We start from the raw sequence: 17,182 nt of genomic DNA, 5'->3' as shown, positions 1-17,182 counted from the left end.
ATTTCAATACTATAAAAGTCTTTCAATGTGTGCAGGTCAGTGGTTTTTGGTATGTTTACAATGTTATGCACCCATCACCACTGTCTAGTTCCAAAGAGTCTAGCTTCAAAAGAATCTCCATGCTCATTATTTCACCCCTTCTGCCTTCCAGCCCTTGGCAACCACTAATTTACTTTCTGCCCTTATGGATTTACCTGTTCTGAATGTTTCATAAATATGGCACTTTTTGTGCATAACTTCTTTCAGTTAGAGTTGTTTTCCGTGTTCATCCATGTTTTACTGTGTATCGGGGCTTCCTTTTTGTGACTGGGTCATATTCTGTTGCATGTAATGAATACCACTTTGTGTTTGTGCACGCACATGTGGGTGAACAGTTGGGTCATTTCCTCCTTTGACTGTTGCATCTAATACTGCTTTGAACCTACATCTACATGTATTTGGGTACCCGTCTTTAATTCTTTGGCCTGGATACCTAGTTGTGGAATTGCTGAGTTCTATGGTAATTCCATGTTTAACTTTGGAGGAACCGCCAAAATGTTCTCCACACTTGACTGGACCATTTACATTCCTAACAGCCATGTTCCGGTTTCTTCACATCTTTGCCAGCATTTGTGTTCAGGTTTTTTTTTTTTTTAAATATGGCCATCCCTATGAGTGTGAAATGGTATCTCACTATGCCAGATATTGACAGAATGGATAAAAAAACTCAATCCAGCTTTATGCTGTTGACAAGAAACTCACTTAGATCCAGAGACAGAAGTAGATGGAACATGAAAGGATGGGAAAAGATATCCCATGCAAATAGGAACCAAAAAAGAACAGGGGTGGATGTACTAATATCAGACAAAATAGACTGGGAGTCTAAAACTGTTGCAAGAAACAAAGGCGTTATGTACTGATTATTATAAACATATGTGCACCCAACAGCAAAGATTCCAAAATACATGAAGTAAACATTACAGAATGAAAGGAAAAATAGTTGTGCAGTAATAGTGGGAGACTGCAGTACTGCATTCTAGGTAGTGGCTCGAACACCTCCAGAGAGGATCGATAAAGAAATAGAGAGCTTGAACAATACTCTAAACCAATTAGACCTTATATATAGAACACTCTGCCCAACAGTAGAAGAATACACATTTTTCTCAAGTATCTCTTTATTAAAAGGAAGAGCGACTGACTGGATGATTGAGTTATAGAGTTTTTAAGGGAAGGGAAAAACTATCAAACTGAAGTGTGTTCCTCATCTTACAGTGTTCCTAGAACTTTGTTCAAAATGGAAATACCTCCCTGCCCCTTTCATGGAATTGTCTTGATGGATTGCTTTTCTCTTAAAATCACATGAGATTCCCTGCATTAAATAGATTTTATTTGTCTTTGCAAATGATTGGTTTATGTTCATTTAGTTACGGTTTTGTAGATAGTTGACCATGTGGGTTAGTTTCCTTTGTATTTCTATTACTTAAGACTATGCTTATCACAGAATATATATTCAGCAAGTGGTTATTCAGTGAATGAATCCAAACAAATGTGTGTATCAGTATACAAATGAATTAAATAATTACACATTTAAAAATTTTTTTCGTAATATTTGTAGATCATAATTTGACATTAATTTTCTTATTCGTTTTCCCTTAATCTTTAATTTTGTAATGGAGATACCTGGGAAGAACAGGTATATTAAGTAAATTATGATAAACTCTCAGCAAATAGATAATTAAAAAATAATCTAAGATTATTCAAGTAAATTTAGTATGTGCTTATTAACAACTACTACTCAGCAATTCTTTTAGGTTGTTCTTGGATTCATTAGGCTGGGCTGATGGAAGCTTCTAGGAATCTAAGATTCAGATGTATGAAATTATGTGACTGAATCTTACTGCCTTCTTACTTATCTCTGATGCTGACATCTTACGTTCTTTGCAATGTAGGCTCTCCTATGTCTTGTCTTGTCTTCTTCCCTCCTTTCCTTCCTACACTCGATGTGGCGCTCAAACTTAAAGCCCCGAGATCAAGAGTCTTATGTTCTACTGACTGAGCCAGCCAGGTGCTCCCTTCCACTTGTTTCTTTTTAATACTAGTCTACAGACTGCTTTGGCCTCTCTGTCTCTGATGAGTGTGTAGGGGCTTATGGTCTTCCTTTCTTCTCTGCCTGGGCTGTTTTCCTCTGCCCTGTCTGCCCACCTTCCTTTTGACATGGCATTACAGTAACGAAGTTGCTCATTTTCTTTTTTTTTTAAATAAATAAGAACAAATTGTTCACACTTAAGAGGGATAGAAATACTCGGCTAAGCCACCAAATCTTTTATTTCCTCTGTTTCATGCTGCTTAGGAAATTTTTCACACGTGGTATATGGTTGTGTGGTTGAAGATACATTGAAGAAGCCTTTGAAAAAATATTATAATTTAGATATTCTTTTTTTTTTTTTTTTTTTTTTAAAGATTTTATTTATTTATTTGACAGAGAGAGATTACAAGCAGGCAGAGAGGCAGACAGAGAGAGAGAGAGAAAGAAGCAGGCTCCCTGCTGAGCAGAGAGCCCGATGCGGGGCTCGATCCCAGGACCCTGAGATCATGACCCGAGCCGAAGGCAGCGGCTTAACCCACTGAGCCACCCAGGCGCCCCTATAATTTAGATATTCTTTACAATATCATATCGTGTTAACATATTTTCCAGTTTGGTCCTCAGTAAAAGATATGTTTCATGTGCTAAGGAGATTTATAGTAAGAAATGCCTGAAGAAAAGTCGCTTTGAAGAGAGTAGTGTTAAAGTATTCTTTGTGAAATCCATTCATAAATGAGGTTTTTCCTTTGCTATTTTCCCATTGATGAAAGAATGTGGTCATTTGAGGTCAGGCTGATACTCCCTGGGAGATGAGAGTTCTGTATCCTTCCCCGCCCCCCATCACTTAGGGTACTTATTTATATTTTCTTTTATTACTCCAGCATAAATGTTCTGGGTTTAAGCATGATTTTACAAGTTCCCCCTGCCTTTTTGTTTTTCTCAGTCCTTAATCATCTTTTGTTTTATTATTCTTTCTTGCATTCCTTTTCTTTTTTCTCTTCTATTGCAAAAGGCTCTGCATAATGTTTTGACGATAATGTGAAAACATGGGACCTTTGGGTTTTGTTGGGAAACTTCCCGTGAACCCCTTTTACTCTAATTTATCAATACATTGAAATGTGCCTGATTTCTGTTTCCTGGAGCAGAGTTAGGGATCTAAATTTTATTTGCCTGAGTAGAGGGAAACAGGTAGACAAGATCAGTTTTTCTGAAAAGAATAATTGCTTTTCCTTGCCAAATCAAAACAATTAATGTTATTTATTGGTTTACTTCAGCTTATAACACGTCTTGATTATATCTTTATGTGTACAATACTGGGTCATTCTTTCTTAAGCTAAATATATTTATATGGTTATTTGTTTATGTGTGTGGATGGCCAACTTAGGAAGGGCGAACTATCCTGTGCCTTCTCACACTTTTTCATTTTCCAGTGGAAAAAATAGTGTTAATAAGTATCCCCTTCTGGTATCTTTTTTGGAGATTATATGTATGCTATATCTGTAGTAGTAGCAGAGATATGAATAATTCATAGCTGGACCGCAGTAAATAACATGTTTACTTTCTAGTTACTGGATGATTGTAGATCCCAGTTAGTATTAACACACACGGGCTGTATCACCTTAGTCTGAAATGCGCGAACCCAACGTATACAGCAAAACTAAGTTGATAATGTTAAAACTAACTATAACTAATTTGTAATTAAAAGACAACAATAAGATCAGTAGAAAATTATGACCAAATATATACAGATATACAGCATGGGTAATGTATTGATGATGGTATTTATTTCCCCAAATTGGTTGAATTTAAACTACCTCTTTGTGTATGCAGTAGGAACTTTTCCACGTAGCCCAGTGTTGTATGGCAACCACATTTCCTAGTGTATTCTGAATTGTATTTCCTTGGAAACTGTAGTAATATGCTAATTTCCATCGTTAATTCATGAGCGTTCTAGGATTGCGCATTTGCATTGCTCTTTCCTTGTGATCTTAAGCAACAAAGACATTTTCTTCCTGTGTGTTCGCTTCCCATCGGTCACGTTGTGGGGTAGGAAGGAGTTCTGTTCTGTTGCCAGCCTCATGCAGAGAATGAGGCTGATGGAATTTCTACCATCTGCAGTGTCATGGATCACAGAGGCAGGAAGCAGAGAGGGCTAAATTGTGAGATCAGCAGTGAAGCTTTTCCCATGATTCAGTGCTCACTGCTAGATTTCTGTGTATGGTTTCACTATTCGTGCGTGATGGTCATCACCCCCCACATCTTGAATTCGTCAGCTTCTCTCCATTTCTCGCTGTTCTGTCTGTTTAAACTTAATCACTGTATAGCCTTCCAAATGTGTTCCTGTCACAGGTGGGATTCCTTTGGAAACAGGTTCTGGAAGTTTGTTGGGGCCAGCATGCGTGAGGGAGTGAAAGAAACTGGACTGAAGGAGAAGTTGAATTGAGTTGAGATGCAGATTCAACAAAGGCCTAATCCTACAGAGAGCTCTGGTCTTTCATGGTTGTTGGAAATTGGGGCCATGGGATTGAGCCTTTGTATACCCATGTCCGTTTACCACTGATTGTGGGCTGCCCCTAAGAAGGGGCAAGACTTTGGGCAGAAAGCTGAGGATCGGTCCGCTGTCAGTTGCCAACAAGACTTTCAGCAGCTGGGGGAATGGCCTAAAGTGGAGCTCTCAATAGAGATCCCTACTTAACAATTTTGATATGTATTTTTCATGATTGCTCATTTCTGAGCTTTCAGATTTCCCTTGCTCCCTCTCCCTTTCTTCCTTTTCAGATTTTATTTTGAAATAATCCCTACCCCAAATATGAGGCTCAAACCTACAACCCTGAGGTCAAGAGTCTCATGCTCTACCATTGAGCCAGCCAGGGACCCCAGATTTCTCTTAAGATTTTTGACTTGTATTTCCTAGGAATGTATTTTAAAATAATTGAAAAATTTCTGCTTTTTATTAATTTCTAAATTGTTTTCTGATCAGTGAATATTTTCTTTTTTATTTAGAATCTTTCTGATTTGGTGAGAATTATTTTATGGCCAATGAGTAAGTTACTTTACATCTTACATGTATATCTGAAAAGAATTTATAGTCTCAAATTATTGTATACTATATTTTATAAACAACCAATAGGTCAGAACTACCTATTAGGATGTTTAAATCTTCTGACTTTTCGACTGTTTGATCAGTTTTTGGGAGAGTAGATTTCCCAATTCTTCCTTGCTTCTTAGGTTTTGCCTCTGTATATTCTTAAGATAAGTTAATAGGTAATGTAACAGTGTAACAGGTGTCTTTTTGGCTATTTTTACTTTTAATCAAAATGTAGTGAAGTTTGGCTTTTAATATGATAATATGATAATATGTGGGTTTTTTTTTGTTTTGTTTTAAAGATTTTATTTATTTATTTATTTGACAGAGAGAAATCACAAGTAGATGGGAGAGGCAGGTAGAGAGAGAGAGAGAGGGAAGCAGGCTCCCCGCCGAGCAGAGAGCCCGATGCGGGACTCGATCCCAGGACCCTGAGATCATGACCTGAGCCGAAGGCAGCGGCCTAACCCACTGAGCCACCCAGGCGCCCCTGATAATATGTTTAAACCAGCTTATTTTGATCTTTTCCTTGTATGTTCCTGTAACTTTCAGTCAACCAGTGAACCATTATTTTAGGTGGATCTCTTGTAGGTGTTTGGACTAGCATTTTGTTCTGTTTCTATTCAGAGTGGCAGTGTCTCTTAATCAGTGAGTGTAGTTCATGTACATTTATTGTATTTACTACCGTATTTTGATTTATTTATATTGTCTGCTTTTTATTTTTGTTCCTCTTCTGGATTCTGTTTTCTCTCCTTTCTTGATTTCTTTTTGATTATAATGATGATGTAAAATTTTTTTCTTGTTCTGTTTTTATTTTTCCATTTTCCCCTCCACTCCTCTCCACCGTGGTGATAATTTTATACTCTTGTTTCCATTCTTTTAGTGTTTACTATAGAAATGTCAGCTTTGGAGATATTTCTTCAGGTGTCCTTCATTCTATTAAACTTTATAAAACATTCACTTATCTTAAATTTCAGTCTAAAGTTTATTCTCCTACCAAAGAAATACATGAATGCTGTTTACCCTTTATATGCTATTTTATATTTTATTTCCTTATTTGTTTACTTCACTGCTGAGACATTATATGGTTTGATCATCCATTGTTTATTTAGCTCTACCCAAATGCCTGTTATCTTTGCTCATTTTCCTTTCATGCCTGATTCATTCTGTTTTTCTTGGAATTTACTCTTCAGAAGTTAGTATGGCTAGTTAACTCAGTGTTTGTTTGCATAAACTGTCCATTTTTCATTCTTTCTTGAAAAATAGTTTCCTGAATATGCAAATCTAGGTTGATAGTAGTCCTCTTCCAGCCAAGTGCTGGAATGTTTGTATATGTTATGTAGCTTTTGAACGGATAGCTCTAATTTTTGTTACTTTGTAGGCACTCTGTTCTTTCTGTCTGCTTTGTAAACCATTTTTATTCATGTACACTTTATAAAGAATAAAATCTAGCTATTTTAAGTGTATAGTTTAGTGAATTTTGGTAAATGTAACCGCAGTTAAGATAGAGAGCATTTCTGTCCTGTTTGAAAATGTCCCTTTTCCCACTTTATGTTACCACTGTAATGTAAGTGTTCTAGTTATTCCTTCAAAACACCGAACATCGCCTGTCTTTTTAGTTTCAGTCATTCTAATGGATGTGTAGTTTTATTTCATTGCGATTTAAAATTGTGTTTCCTTTTTAAAAATGTTTTTAAAAAGATTTTCTTTATTTATTTAACAGAGAGAGAGAGATCGAGAGAGATCTCAAGTAGGCAGAGAGCCTGATGCGGGTCTTGATCCCAGGATCCTGAGATCATGACCTGAGCTGAAGGCAGGGACTTAACCCACTGAGCCACCCAGGCACCTCTAAAATTGTGTTTAGTTTATACCAAATACTGTTGAGCATATTTTCACGTGCTTAATGCTGTCACATTCATTAATTTTTTGTAAACTATCTTTTCAAATTTTTGCCCCCTTTTAAATGATTAATAAATAGACTCAATTACTATTATTTTTTGTGCCTTCTAGATTTACCAAATAGTTTATTAAGTAAATGAATTCCATTCGTATGCCACCCCAGCCAGCCCTCTGCAACTTTCCCAGTGTTAACCCTTGGTTTTAGTGTGGCACATTTGTTACAATTAATAAACAGACATTAATACATTATTAACTATAGTCCACAGTTTCCATTGAGTTTCCCTGTTTGTATTGTATAGTTGTGTGTTTTGACAAATGCAGAATGACATGTATCTACCATTATAGTTTCATACGAACTAGTTTGCCCTGTGCTTCACCTTTTCAACCCTCCTTTCACTACCCCTGACAACCCTTGGCTCCCACTGCTTCCTACACGCTATGCTTTGCCTTTTCCAGAATGTCCTATAGTTGGAGTCATATAATACATAGCCTTTTTACAAGGGCTTTTTTCATGTAGCTGTATGCATTTAAAAAATTCCTTCATGTCTTTTTGTGGCTTGATAGCTCATTTTTAAAAATTGTTGAATGATATTCCATGGGATGAATACAAGATTGTTTCTCCACTCACCTTTTGAAAGATACCTTGGTTCTTTCTGGCTCTTGGCAGTCATTAATAAAGTTGCTGTAAACATTTTTGTGTGTGGACATAAATTTTCAACTCAGTTCAGTAAATACCTAGGAGTATGACTGCTGGGGCCTTGGGTAAGAAGATTTTGCATACCCCCTGCACCCCCTCTCCCCGTCCCCCCATGGTGAGTAAGCGGTCCTGGTGCTCTCCTGTTGCTCTGCACCCTCCATAGCCTTTGGTATTGTGAATGCTTTGGAATATTAGCCATTCTAATAAGTGCACAGTAGTATTTTGGTTTGATTTGCATTCCCCTGAAGACAAAGATGTTGAGCATCTCTTCATATGCTCATCTTGTATCTTCTCCATAGAAGTGTCTCTTCAAATCTTTTACTGATTTTTTTTGATTGGGTTTCTTTATTGTTGAGTTTTAAGAGCTCTCTTTTAGATACAGTTCTTTATCAGATAGGTAGTTTGCAAAAAGTTTTCTCCTAGTCTGTTACTTGGGCCTACATTCTTTTTTTTTTTCCCAGTTCCATCCACATTTATTGTGCAAGATACAGAAGGACTGGAGCGTAGCCTGTCCCTTCAGCAGACAGTCAGGTCTTGAAGGGGACTTGGACCAGGCAACAAATTTGAACTTAGTTTTGGGAATGGGGAACCACTGAAAAGAGTTAAGAGAAGTAGCATGGGGTGCTTTCTATTTCCGTAAAGATGACTTTGGCCATAGGTTATTAGTGGGTGTGGCAGAGACAAGGTCTGGTCCATTTGGAAAGTCTGTTACAACAGTCTAATACCGAGTAGATCCCGATGAAAGGTCAGCAGGAAGTGGGCCTACATTCTTTTGAGTGTTTTTTGTTTTTGATTTGACAGAGAAATGTATAATTTTAATAAAGCTCAGTTATCAGTGTTTTCCTTTTAAGGGTTGTGCTTTTGGTATTGTATCTAAAAACTAATTGTCAAACCCAAGGTCATCTAAATTTTCTCCTATTCATCTTCTAGAACTCTCCCTGTTTCTATATTTGAGTTTAAGGTCTACTGAGTTAACTTCTAAGGATTGTGTGTAGATTCACTTTTTTGTGTATGAATGCCCAGTTCTAGCACCATTTGTTGAAGAGACCATCCTTACTCTGTTGATTGCTTTTGCTCCTTTGTCAGAGATCAGTTGACTGTATTTTTGTGCGTCTGTTTTTAGCCCCTTTATTTTATTCCATTAATTTGTGTGTGCTTTTACCAATACCATGCTGACTGTAGCTTTATAGTAAGTCTTGGAGTAGGGTAATACCAACCTTTTGAAATTGTCACTCTCCTCTAACATTAACTATTCTGGGTCTTTTGCTTTTCTTTATAAATGTTAAAATCAGTTTGTTGATAGCCACAAAATAACCTGCTGAGAGTTTTAGTTGGGATTGTATTGCATCTGTAGATCAGGTTGAGGAGAATTCATAGCCTATACATGGATATTTCTCCATTTATTTAGATCTTCCTTAATTTCATTTGAATTCTGTAGTTTTCTTCATATAGGTACCATACATATTTTGTTAGATTTATGCCTGAGTTTTTTTGGGGGGGAGGGCGGGTGGGTGAGTGCTCATGTATATGATACTGGTTTTTAATTTAATTTTTTTAAAAGTTTTTTTTCCTTAAATTTTATTTATTTATTTGACAGAGAGAGAGAGAGAGAGAGAGAGAGATCACAGTAAGCAGAGCAGCAGGAGAGAGAAAGAGAGGGGAAAGCAGGCTCCCTATTGAGCAGAGAGCCCGATGCGGGGCTCAATCCTAGAACCCGAGACCATGACCCGAGCCAAAGGCAGAGGCTTAACCCACTGAGCCACCCAGGCGCCCTGGTTTTCAGTTTTAAAGTTGAAGTTCTCATGTTGGTATATAGGAATGCAGTCACCTTTTGTATGTTGACCTTGTATCCAGCAACCTTTTTATAATTCACTTATTAATTCTGGATATTTTTGGTGGTGGTGGTTGTTAGTTCTTTGAAGTTTTCATTATAGAAATCATATTACCTGCTAATGAAGAGTTTTATTTCTTCCGTATGTGTTTATCTGTTTCTTGTCTTATTGCATAAAATAGAACTTGTATAGGACATTGAATAGGAGTGGTAAGAGGGGACATCTTTACCTTGTTCCTCATCTTGGGGGAAAGCATCTAGGTTCTCACCATTAAGTATACGGTTAGGTGTAGGCTTTTTGTAGATGTTCTTTATGAAGCTTAAGAACTCTCCTTGTATTCATAGCTGAACTCAGTGGGTGTTGAATTTCGTCAAATTGCTTTTTCTCCATTGGCTGATATGGTCATGTCATATTTTTTCTTCTTCAGCCTGTTGATGTGATGGATTATATTAACTGCTTTTTGAATGTTGAACTAACCTTGCATACTGGGAATAAATCCCACTTAGTCATGGTATAATTCTTTTCTACATTGTTGGTTTTTTTTTCCTTTCAGTTATTTTTATACCTAGGAATCCAAATGTTAATTTTTTAGTGTTTTCTGTTTCTCTCACCATCATCATTTTCTGTTTATTAGAACAGTTTTTAAAGATTTATTTATTTGGGAGAGAGAGAGACATAGCAGGGGAATGGGCAAAGGGAGAGGGAGAGAGAATCCTGAAGCAAAGTCCCTGCTGAGTGTGGATTGTGCCGTGGGGCTTGATCCCAGGACCCCGAGGTCATGACCTGAGCCAAAATCAAGAGTCAGCCACTTATCTGATTGAACCACCCAGGCACTCCAGAAATAATTTCTTTTTTCCTTGAAGTATAGTTGATGATTTTTTTTTTTTAAATCCTTTCCCATACTTACAGTGATTGTAATAGCTGTAATTTATAATAGGTCTTTTAAGGTTCTTCATTTCTGGGTTTGTTTCTATTGACTGTTTTCTTCCTGAGGTGGATTATATTTGACCTCTCGACATGTCTCTCTCTCTCTCTTTTTAAAGTAGTTGCTAAGCCCAACGTGAGGCCCAAACTCATGACCCTGAGGTCAAGAATCACATGCTCTGTGCGCTGAGCCAGCCAGGCATCCCCCTTCCCATCTATCTATCTATCTATTTATTTATTTATTTATTTATTTGAGAGAGAGCGAGCGAGCGAGCGCAGGGGGTGAGATGTGGGGGTAGGAGAAGAAAGTCAGGGGGAGAGGGAAAGAGTCTTAAGCAGACTCCCCCTGGAGCCCAAGGTGGGGCTCTCTGTCTCAACCCTCAAATCACAACCTGAACCGAAACCAAGAGTCATTGCTTAACTGCACCATCTAGGCATCCCCGTGGGTATCTTAATTTTTGATTGGATTGTAAACATTGTGATTATTATCTTGTGTGTTTGGGTTTCGTCATCTTTGAGTAAAGGGTGTTATGGTTTATTTTGTTTAATAGGTCAGTTAATTGATGTTCATAATATGTTTTAGCCTTTTTCTTTTTCTTTCTTTCTTTTTTTTTTTTTTTTCTTAAAGCTTTCTTGGTTTAAGGCAAGCATAGCCTTACCTGGTATTGTGATTCAACAAGTATATGTTAGGCCGTCTCTCTGTACCTTCCATGCTTCCTGTCCTTGAGTTCATAATTCCTATTTCTTTAAACATCTATGGTTTCTTGGTACAATGTAAACTCAATGGATGTTTTAGGTAAGAGAGAGGTGATCTTACGTACGTACGTGTGTGTGTGTGTTTGTGTTTGAGGATTCCAATGACTGCAGTATAGTTTGAGGTGACCAGCTGTAGTGATAGGGAGCTGTGTTTGGAGGCTACTGCAGGTGTCCTGTGAAGAGGCAGGTGATGGTAGTTTATATAAGTGTGGTGGTCATGGAGATAAAGAATAGTGAGGAAATTATATTTTTCATAAAGACTTTATAACTTGCATCCTATCCAACAGTTACAGTCCTGGGCATATACTCTAGGAACTCTTACACAGGGTTCCAGGCAACACATTCAGAAGTATTCGTGGGAGCATTGTATGTATGCATCTGAATATCTCTTCATAGTAGAACAGATAATGCTTTGGTTTGTTTGTACAGTGAAATATATTACAGTAGTAAAAATAAAATGATTTGCAGCTACTGAAATTATAAATTAATTCATTTACTTAGTAAGTACCATTTTATGTTCTCTTCTCCAGGAACTCTTAGCCACTAGAGAAACAACAGTGAGGAGAGGCAAAAAGTTGTCATCATTTTTTAAAACTCGTTTTGTTACAAAAAGTGTAAAAATTATATAAAGCAAGAATTACTCATGTTTATTATTTCCTTTGAGTAGAATATAGGATATTCAGTTTCCAAGTGTCGATCTATAGATTCTTTGCTAATTATAAACAGAAAGTGGTATATTTTTCATAAGGAAACTTAATTGGCACCATCTGAATCAAATAATCAAATGTCATCAGGAAATAGACTAATGGACTTTTTTTTTCTTTTTTCTTTGTTTTCTGGTGTCATAAGAATTAGGGTACAGTATCAGTTATGTGATATTTTAATTTTTAATTCTGAATGTGATAACAAGGAAGCAATGAGTTAAATTCAAATTGTGGAATCTTGCTTGTAGTAGTCACCTAGGAATTTTCAAAAATACCACTTTCATGAAGGACACCCCTTCCACCTAACCCCTCCCCCACACATACACACAAACTCCAAACCAGAATCGTAAGTGGACTCTTTTACATTGAAGGAGAAAAAGGGAATCTAACAAATGCAATGTGTAATACTTGATTTCCCTGTAACTATAATGTACAGCTTTTATCTGGCAATTTCCTTCCTTCTGTCTCAGGAACCGTCTCCCTCTTACCCCAGGTTCTTTTGTTCTCTCTTCTGAGGTTCTGTTACCAGATCCTGTTCTGTCCATCTGGAGGACTGTCCTACTCTCTAAAATAGCTTTTGTTTTCTTTTAACTTGTAACCTTTCTTTTGGGAAATAAAGGCCTTACAGTTTTAAGTGTTTTCCAGCTGTTTTTATTTTATTTTATTTTATTTATTTATTTATTTATTTATTTTTAAAAAGGTTTTATTTATTTATTTGAGAGAGAAAGAGAGCGCATGAGAGGGGAGAGGGTCAGAGGGAGAAGCAGACTCCCTGCGGAGCTGGGCGCCTGATGTGGGTGGGGCTCAATCCTGGAACTTCAGTAGCATGACCTGAGCCAAAGCCAGTTGCTTGACCGACTGAGCCACCCAGGCACCCTTCCAGCTGCTTTTAAAAGAAGGCAAGGGGCACCTGGGTGGCTCAGTCAGCTGAGCATGTGACTTTTGATTTCTGCTCAGGTCATGATCTCAGGGTCCTGGGATCTAGCCATGTTTCAGACTCCTTGTTCAGTGGGGAGTCTGCTGGAGATTGTCTCTCTCTCTCTCTCCCTTGGCCTCTCCTCCTGCACTTGCATGTAAATCTTTAAAAAAAAAAGACCAAAAATTTTTATACTTTGTGAAAATTTCTGATTTGCATCACCAAATTAGGAATAGGAAAGGTGAAATACTTCATTTTTTTTTTTTAAACTATTTGTCTCTGTCAGTCATTAAGTTCTGAGAAATCTTAATTCAAGAAACCCTAGGTGAAAAACTACATAAAATTCTTTATGACTGTTGCGTCATTAAGGTGTCATTTCATTTCTCAGCTTTGTGTTACCAGGTTATGCTGCCATGTATAGGGACAGATTTTGCTTGAAGCAGGGAGGTTACATAATGTGTCTTGTGTGGGGCAACATGGTGCTATTAGTTGGTCTAAAACAATTGATCTTTCGGACCTGTATTCTATAACAAAATGAGAGAGTGCTGAAGCCTCTAGACTCTTCCTTTCCTTATCATCTATAGCCAAACATCTGAACTGTCAACAAGTCATGCTGACTCTACCTCTGAACCAATCAGCCTTTGTTTGTCTTTGAGCCGAGTGGGGGTTGCAGCTGGCTTTCCCTTGGAACATAGCAGAAGCTTCCTACTCAGTCTCCCTGTGCCCACCCTTGCCCTTCTACAGTTCAGGCCTTGCAGAGTAGCCAGAGTGAGCTTCAGAAATCCAACATTAGGTTGCTGCCCTCTCCTTAGTAGTTTTCCAGCTCATTCCTTCCGTCAGGAGTGTTCCTTCCTCACTGGTCGTCAGAGGGCTGGCTTCAGCTCTGTCAGGCCTCACTTTGAGCTTCCGTCTTACAGAGAAGCCTTCAAGAAGTAACCCTGATTACCCCCAGTCACTTCCTTCTGTTGTTGTCACTGTCCCCATCTTCCATGAAGTATGTGTATTACTGCACACACGTGTACCGTATGCACGTTCAGGCACATGCGTACTCACGCATCTTTCTCCGCTAGATGGTAAGGGCCATGAGAGCACAGAACTTTCGGAATTGTTCATTTTGTATTCCCCAGAGCCACATCCGTGCTTGGCACATGAAGTGTTTACTGAGTGTATATTTTTGAGTTGATGAACAAAAATGTGGTGGAAAGTGACAAAGAAGATTGCTGCTTTACAGTGGAAAGTAAACCTGCTGATCCCTGGGGGGACGGGAGACCAGAGCTGTCCTCGAGGTCTGAGGACAGAAACGTTAGGAATAGTGCTTTTGGTAACTCGAGTTTCTGTATTTTCTTAAATACTTAATTTTTTTCTCATGTAGTATTTAGTCCATTTCTTTTTGGAAGCAGTAGGTGGAAGGGAAATAAAGACTGCAGACTCCCTGCATGTCGGAGTTGGGTGAATCTCTGGGTGGTCCGGGCGGTGAAGGTCCGGTAGCGCGAGTAGCGGGAGTAGGCGTCCGGGGAGAGGGTGAGAAGCGTGAGGAAGAACTTGCCAACACCACTAGGACCTGAAGTGTCTTTTTTTAAAGTGATCTTTTCATACCAAGAGATTTTTCTCCTTTTAAAAAACTTGAGAATTCTGTTCTGTTTGTTGTAAGGAAGGTGGTTCTGTTTCAAACCTATGACAACTGAAGAACATAAATTAAAGATCTGCATGGTGGACCAAAGTTGAACGCAGGAGTAAGTACTCCGGCAGATAATAAATTGGGACAGAACACTAGTGGAAATTTTGTGTCTAGACCAAGTAAAGTGAAGGAATGGTGATCGACAACAAATTGATTTTTTCGGATTTTCCAGGAATGTCAACTTTTGGCTGAATCTTTTTTTACCTTTTTCTTCCAGTTCGTGGCACCGCATAACTTATCCCAGTTACAGTTGCAGAGACGCAATAGGAAATAGGAAAGTAGGGATGAGAGACTGGGCTTTTTGATAGGAGTTAACATCATCTGTGTGGAATATTCTTTCCCCTCTCTTCAAATGGCGAGGTCTGGTTTCTCCATGGCAGGGTGGCAACATAAAAATACGTTCTATCTGAAATTTAATGACTGACTTGGCATAAGAAGTTGAGTAGAAAACCTTAGCTTTATATTATTCCCAATTACAGTTTAGAAATTACATTGAGTTGGTGACTATAATGTCACTAGCTTATGCCAGTTTCTTCCTCGCTCCCAGCTGTGTTACATTTGGCCTGTTCCGTCAGGGAATCCTGCTTTCTGGGTTGCATGTATTCACAGGTCTGATGCTACATTGCCTCCTGATGGGGGACCATTTTGTAATTGCCTTATCACACACTGCCCTGGTGCCTATCAACGTCTCTCTTTTTCTGAACATATAATAGTTTCCCAATGACAAATTACTTTTCGTGTTTTGTTTCTCCGTCTAGTTTCTTGTGACCAAGGACAATTTCACCCAGTCTTATCTCAAACCTCACAAATCACTGTATAGCCCAGGCCCATAGTAAATAACCAAGACGAGATTAATACTGGAATCAGAGTAACTGTAAATTTCCTAATTCTCAGAGGGAACTGAAAACAGAGATAAGGGATTTAGATATCTTACCTCTTGTGGTTTCCTGTTTCCTGCTTATATGGATAAATAGTTTTGGAATGTGAATTGATCTAACTTTTTTTTTTTTTTGGGGGGGGGGCATATGGATCCATTTGTTTAAATTTTTTGTGAAAACGTTTTCTCAGGCATGGCAGTTTCTCATTGTTAGATATTATTTCTTCACTGCTCCAAAACAGGCTAATTCTTCTTTAATGAGTTCAGTCTGATTCCTTTATGTGACGTTCATGGTGAGGCTACAGCATGGAAGGAGACACGTTCCCTTCTTCTCACTTTCCTGCAGGATCTTGGATGTGTGAGAGGGACAAGCATATTTTCTCTCCAATTTATATTTTAATTCTTTTTCTTCTGCCATCCCATGGATGCTCTCCAGCTGAATTATTTTAATCATTTTTTAAAACCAGGTCCTGCTATTCCTGACTAAAATGTTCAAATCCCACTCATCCTTCATAGCTTCATGTTAACGCCGCTTGCTGTCATATGCTTGCCTTAATCTCTCCTCTGTTACCTTCCTTTGACACCTTTCTCTTGTGAATTTCCAAGGATAGAATTATTGGATACTTCGCCCTTTTTCCTTCTAGATTCTTAGACTAGCAATGTAAAAAAAGTATGTTAGTCTTTCTTCTCACCGCACTTAGCATTGCTCTGATGTAAACAAAAGCAACGTCAGAATTTTAAAAAGTGAATTAATTATGAAACAGAAAGCAAGTGCCATCCTAACTCAGCTGAAGTTAAGAGTGATATTTATGGGTTGGGGTTAAAGGTCTATGACACTTGGCCCTCTCTTCCTTTTCCTCTAGGATCCTGTAGTTAGAGTGTAGTGCTGTTTGAGCATCACAGGCTGGGAAGAGTCTTTTAAGCACTCACTGATCTTTTTCTTCAGAAAAGATCATCAACAAGTGTCTCGGACGTGAATGTATCCACCTTGTTTTTGGAAAACCTCTAAGCAAAGAGATTTTTTTATAGCCTTTCTTGATAAATTGATGCAGGTGACTCAAGCTGTCAAAATTTTTGCCTTATAATAATCTAAATAGTTATTAATAATTTTATGATTTAATTTTGTTGTTTAAAACTTTAGCTGGAGATAATTTGTTCAGGCCTTACTATGTGTTTTCATCTTACTTGCTAGCGCACACATTCCCTGTCGGATGAGTGGAAAAGGTGCAGTGGCCTCTTCACCCGGAACAGCGAGTCCTGGAACTTCTGTTTCCGCCCATAGTACAATAACTGTGTGACTTGATTTCCCCCCACATCATTGTGTCAGTTCTTGCTGATAAAAACTGTAGGGGTTCTTTGTGATTTTTCAGATAAAAATGCCTCAAATACTGTAAACCATTACTTTTGGAAAAGGGAATTTAATTTGTTGTGCATGCAGACAACACTTTTGGGGAATATTGTATGTGTATGTATATGCTTGATATTATTTAAAAGTTGTTTCTTACCTTTGTTTAACTAATACTGTATCTACTTCTGTTTTTGGAATGTATTGTCAACCAACTTATTTATGTTTCCTTAGCTTTTTATTTCATTACTGGGGAAAATGTTGTATTTATTTGATACAAACAGTCCTTTTCTTTTGGAATGATAACACTCTTGTTTTTAAAATATATATGAGATCATTACACTGGTGCTATTTTCCTGACTCTAAAAAGGAACTTTTAAATAAATTAGTTATTGTCTTCTGCGTTA

General features: G+C 37.9%; 1 protein-coding gene and 1 long non-coding RNA gene across 3 annotated transcripts in view; both read left to right on the top strand.

Annotated features, from left to right (window-relative positions):
- The window catches only part of PCCA (propionyl-CoA carboxylase subunit alpha), a 414,664-nt gene that overhangs the window by 145,281 nt on the left and 252,201 nt on the right, over positions 1-17,182 (top strand). The gene's annotated exons all lie outside the window — the stretch shown is intronic.
- LOC131813458 (uncharacterized) lies at positions 5,065-17,177 on the top strand. Its single transcript, XR_009346825.1, has 2 exons — positions 5,065-5,105; positions 16,623-17,177. It is a non-coding gene; the product is annotated as an uncharacterized LOC131813458 (long non-coding RNA).

Source organism: Mustela lutreola, chromosome 13 (assembly GCF_030435805.1).
Source record: "Mustela lutreola isolate mMusLut2 chromosome 13, mMusLut2.pri, whole genome shotgun sequence".
Lineage (NCBI taxonomy): Eukaryota > Metazoa > Chordata > Mammalia > Carnivora > Mustelidae > Mustela > Mustela lutreola.
The sequence above is the reverse complement of the archived record's forward strand: the minus strand, read 5'-3'. Positions and strand labels throughout refer to the sequence as shown.